The following is a 6,000-nucleotide window of genomic DNA, read 5'->3' on the forward strand; positions in this document are numbered from 1 at the left end:
AACCTTAAAATTTACTGTAAAATACTGGCAGCTGTGGTTGCCAGAATTTCACCGTTAAATTAAAATAAACGGTTGCCAAGAATTATACTGTAATATCTTCTACATGGCAGCAATTTTATTTTACAGTAAAATACTGGCAGCTGTGGTTGCCAGAATTTCAACGTAAAATAAACGGTTGCCAAGAATTATACTGTAATATCTTCTATATGGCAACCGTTTATTTTATGGTACAATTATGGCAACCACAGCTGCCAGTATTTCACCGTAAAATAAACAGTTGCAAATGTATAAGATACTACAGTTTAATTCTTGTCAACAGTAAATTTCATATTCATAAACCATTTTGTTTACAGTATATTCTTGTGAAAAAAGTATATTACATTGTAAAAAGCCTGTTAATTTCCATTATTTATTTTTTTTATATTTATCCCTCCGTCTTCTCGTGGCCCTGGTCCCCCGGCGAGACAAATGTCAGCATCGCTTTACCAATTATCCTGCAGCGGCCTGAATCGAATTAAGGGGACTTTGCACGAATCCAGACGCCGAGAGCAGAGAGCGCTGAAGAGAGTTTGGGGGTTTAGAGGTTTTGTACTCTTCACACGTGCTGCTCAGGCTCAGAGACAGCAGGGATGTGTATGGAAGCTGGACGGGGGGCCTCATTATCCTCGGCCAAAGCTTCCTCCCTTCTTTCTGAGAACCAGGAAAAAGAGAGGGTCCCTGGCCGGCCTTGAGATGGCCCTCAAAAGAGCTCACAGTCAGAGGCACAGCACCACTGCTTGGATGTTAAAGAGAAGAGGAAACTTCTGATCGCGTCTTTTTTCTTGTTTGAAGCGTCATTTAAAATTTAGATCGGCACGTGGTTTGAATCTTGTGTTCTTTTCCTCGTTATTGTTCCTCGACGCCTCCAAAATCCTGTTTCTCTCTGCCTTATTAGGTCTAAAGCCAGCTGTCGCCAAAACCAACATCGCTGGAAACGTTGATCTCCAGTCTAGATCCAGTTTTCGCCTCTTTGTTCATATCGAGAAAAACTGCCAAATAATGAAGTCATTGTGAAACCCCAGACTCTTCGCAGGAAACGCAGCTTTAATAGCCCAATATGTGGCTTTCTTAGTTTACGCTAAATCACATCACAGCTGACGGACATCATTAGCAATTTGCAACAACTCAACCGCAAGTCTTTGTTCCTTAAAATAAGATGCAAACAGCAAACCACTTTACTTTAGGGAGTATTATTTACAAAACCAGTCAAAATGTTTGTTTAAAGTGATTCAGACTATGAAGGATCACATCATGTATCATGTAGTAACTTAAAAGTGTTAAACAAACTAAAATACTCTGTTAACTTGCAGTTTCTGAGGCTGGTAACTCTGATGAACTTATCCTGTACAACAGAGGAAACTCTTACAATTCCTTGCTCTTCCTGATGAGTGCCAGTTCCATCAAAACGCTTTTGATGGTCTTAGTGACTGCACTTGACTGCACTTTTTGTTCTTTACATAATCTGGATTAGAACATTACTCAAATATTCACTATTCACTGTATACTTGTAACTCTACCTCTTCACTACTTTACTTTAACTGATGCTCTCAAACACTTTATTAAGAGACAAGAAATTCTTAAAGTAATTAACTCTTGATGAGTTCAGCACAGCTGTTAACTGAAAGCCTGAATTCCAGGTGACTCTACCTCATAAAACTGACTGAGAAAATCCAGCAGAGATGTGCCAAACTGCCACTTTTTAAATAATCTAAAATATAAAACATATTTTTATTTGATTAACTTTTTTTGTTTACTAAATAATTCCATATGTTTTTCTTTGACTTTAGTATTAATCTACGAAGCAGAACATTTTTAGAAGCATGAAAAACCACTAAAATTAAGGTGTGTTCAAACTTTTGTGTAATTAGAATAATGATACATGTATACTCTCTCTCTCTCTCTCTCTCTCTCTCTCTCTCTCTCTCTATATATATATATATCTATATATATATATATATATATATATATATATATATATATATATATATATATATATTTATATATTTAGTCTCTGTCCAAATAAAACATGTTTTCCAAAAATAGGAACTTTACATGAGAAGTAAAAGAAAATATTAACTTTCTGTACAAATCAAATTAATGAGATTTTTTGTGGATAATATATAATGATTGTTTGATTTATTGATATTTTTAAACAATATGAAGGACAGCTCAAATAATATAATGAACAAAATATTGACAAAAATGGAGATACATGTTTTTTTCAATAGACATAAATTAATTAATTGTACTTATTTAGACAAAGACAAATTGGCAACAGGTTGTTTGCAGTTTCAGTTTGTCAAATTACATTTATCACATTTATGTGACACTTTTATCCAAAGAAACTTACAAGTTTATTTCTAATACAGAGGTGGGTCAATATAGTGTTATATTGGGATTTGAACCCCAGTCTCCCATATGATGTGGTAGCCCACAAACAGGTGGTGGTGTTATCCACTGCGCCAGACCAACCACTTTATGTAGAGTAACCAACTATAGTTACCGATAACTCATGACTATAAAAGCAGAATATACATATGAGATTGATCAGTTTGGTTGGGGAAATAACAGTAGCAGACAAATCATATGTTGTATATTAAATTAAAACTTTATCAAATCATATTGGATATTTGAGTATAATTAAGACTCACAGTTGCATCGGTTTGACGTATTTTAATTTGGATGTTTTCTGGTCTGATCAGAAACTCAAAAAGCTGCCCTCTTCTGCATTGCTATAAATCTTAGCGTATATCTTGTCAGCTTGTTTATAAGAGTCCACTTTAAAAAGCTGGGTTTCTTTGATTTTACCAAATTGAAAACCTCTGGAATATAATCAAGAGGAAGATGGATGATCACAAGCCATCAAACCACCAAACTGAACTGCTTGAATTTTTGCACCAGAAGTGTAAAGGCATAAAGTTATCCAAAAGCAGTGTGTAAGACTGGTGGAGGAGAACATGTTAAAACTGTGATTAAAAACCAGGGTTATTCCACCAAATATTGATTTCTGAACTCTTAAAACTTTATGAATATGAACTTGTTTTCTTTGCATTATTTGAGGTCTGAAAGCTCTGCATCTTTTTTGTTATTTCAGTCATTTCTCATTTTCTGTAAATAAATGCTTTTAAATCTGAATGTTTCTGGTCTGATCAGAAACTCCGTAAGCTTCACTCTTTCTGATGGAGTGTATTTTTTCTCCTTTGTTATAAACTGTAGCGTAGATATCCCGTCAGCGTGTTTATGGTGCGGCTCTTCGCTCCATCGGTCAGTTTTATGTCGGGAATCATGAAGTCTGGTAATGGATTGTGACTTTGCCCATTAATCTGCAGAGGCTGCTGTCTCTGCTTTGTCACTGCGCTGTCGTTTAGGTTGTCATGTTTAATATAATCCCACTCTTCTCCAAATCCTCTCTGACTGGAGATCAATTCAGACAACTGACCAACTTAACAGAACTCAAAAATTACAAAAAAAAAAAACCTTTTATACACAACGGTCATTTAACGTGCATTACATATTAGACAATAAAAAGAGAAGATAGATAGATAGATAGATAGATAGATAGATAGATAGATAGATAGAATCAAATAGAAAATAGAATGTACAATGTAAAATGTAAAAATACAGTCTTTAGTGTGTGTGATATGTAGAATGGAGGTAGTGCAGTTGAACAATAGACAGTGAACACCAGTTGATAAAGTGCATAAAGTGAGGATAACTGATGTCAGCCAAACAGAAAGTGCAAATAAACAGTTATATAATAATTAAATTTATCAGTGCAAAAGATAAGCAAACAGTAGATGAAAGAACTAGTGAATGAACTACTAGTGCAAAACAGGGTAGAACTATAAAAATAGTGTTATAGGCATCAGCAAGTCTGAGAGTGTGTCCATAGCTGAGGGTGTGTCCATGGTGTGGCCGGAGTTGCCAGGGTGAAGAAGTGTCAGAGTCTTTAGTTTGCTGTGCTGAGATGAGTTGAAAAGTCTTATGGCCTGAGGGACAAAAGACCTTCGGAGTCTGTCTGTGGAGTCTGTCTGTCTGTCTAATTTCAATTAGAAATCATATAAAGAATAAGAATAACAATAGAAATGAACACAAAAAAATAAAATAAGAATAAAGCATGAATACAGAATAAGTGAATGTATATTGTGTGTTTGTTAAAAACAAACACAATATACAGCTCTGGAAAAAAATAAGACCACTTAAAAATTATGAATTTCTTTGATTTTTCCAAATTAAAAACCTCTGGAATATAATCAGGAGGAAGATGGATGATCACAAACCATCAAACCACCAAACTGAACTGCTTGAATTTTTGCACCAGGAGTAAAGCAGCATAAAGTTATCCAAAAGCAGTGTGTAAGACTGGTAAAAATGTACAAAAGTATATTTGGAAATAAGTATTTTAGAAGTATTTTGAATTACATTAAACCAAAGGTGTATTTAATAGTAGTCTATATTTTACAAATACACTATATTGTACTTTAATTAATAATTAATATATATATGATCAACGCTTACTTTTAAACATTTGATGAAAGCATAATATTAATGTATTTTAAATATATTTTAAGTAAGTACATAAATATATTTGTATATTCACAGCATACTTAGACATTGTTCAATATGTTTTAAGTACAATTAAGTGTATATATATTTTTTTACCAGGGTACATGAAGGTTTTGAATATGCTTTGCCGTGCATCCAACAAGATTGTAACATTATCATTTCAGCATTAGACCCAATATATTGTCTGAAACTAGGGACGGGCAATATTATATCGTATACAATATATCGTGATGCAGAAATATTGTGATATTAAAAATCCATATCGTGATAATAGAGATGTTCTGTCTTAAAAGTAGTCTATTGTTTACTGTGAAGCTTTAGGTGTATTTATTGTATAATTGTTTTAGTTTGCAGTTTATATGCATGCACTAAATATTCTGCAATATTTTTGCTGCATTATATTATTTTATGCTATATTATTTATGTTGCCACATTATGATTATGCTGTTATACTCTTATACTGTATACTGTATTCTTATAAATTAATTAATTATTGTTCTATTTTCCTATATCGCCAAGTATATCGTTATCGCAAAAATACCCTGAAATATCGTGATATTATTTTAGAGCCATATCGCCCACCCCTAACTGAAACAACGTATTTATTAGTGATTACAAAAAGTCGTACAGTAGGTACATTGACTCGAAGTACATAACCATCCATACATCATCCAGCCTGTGAGATACAGTGACTGGAAGAGTAATTCCCAGTTTAAAACACTGTGGGCAGAAGGAACAGCTCCATCACATCCCCCCAACGTCTCTTTCTCTGTACAGTGATAATGATGGATTTATCTCCTGTGGAATCCTGAAGCTGAAGTTGATGATGAAAGCATGTATGTTCTTCTGCCAGAGCAGCAGAGCAGAGCAGAAACGGGTGATTTTCAGTTAAGAATATCTTAAATCATGTTCCATATTATTTTTACATAATTCACTATAAACTACCTTTGTTGCTGTTTAACTCTTTATTGCATGAATTATTTTTTTATTTATTTGAATCATCAGTTTTTTCACAATGTAATCTATAATGAAAGAAAAAAAAACATAATAATGTAAATATATAGTAAGAATATAGTAAGAATATAAACACCCAAATATACTTCTTTACAAATTCATGCACTTATACATATTTTTATTTATGACCCCCTTGGACACATCATTATATAGGCTGTAAATATGCATTGCAACGTAATATACAGGTGCATCTCAAAAAATTAGAATATCATTGAAAAGATTTCTTCAAATTTAGTAATTCAGTTGAAAATGTGATTCTTTTTCTTCATTATATAGATGTATTAAACACAGAGTGATCTATTTTAAGTGTTTATTTATTTTATTGTTGATGATTATGACGCTTACAGCCAATGAAAACCCAGAAATCAGTCTCTCAGAAAA

Source organism: Astyanax mexicanus, chromosome 5 (genome assembly GCF_023375975.1).
Source record: "Astyanax mexicanus isolate ESR-SI-001 chromosome 5, AstMex3_surface, whole genome shotgun sequence".
Taxonomy (NCBI): domain Eukaryota; kingdom Metazoa; phylum Chordata; class Actinopteri; order Characiformes; family Acestrorhamphidae; genus Astyanax; species Astyanax mexicanus.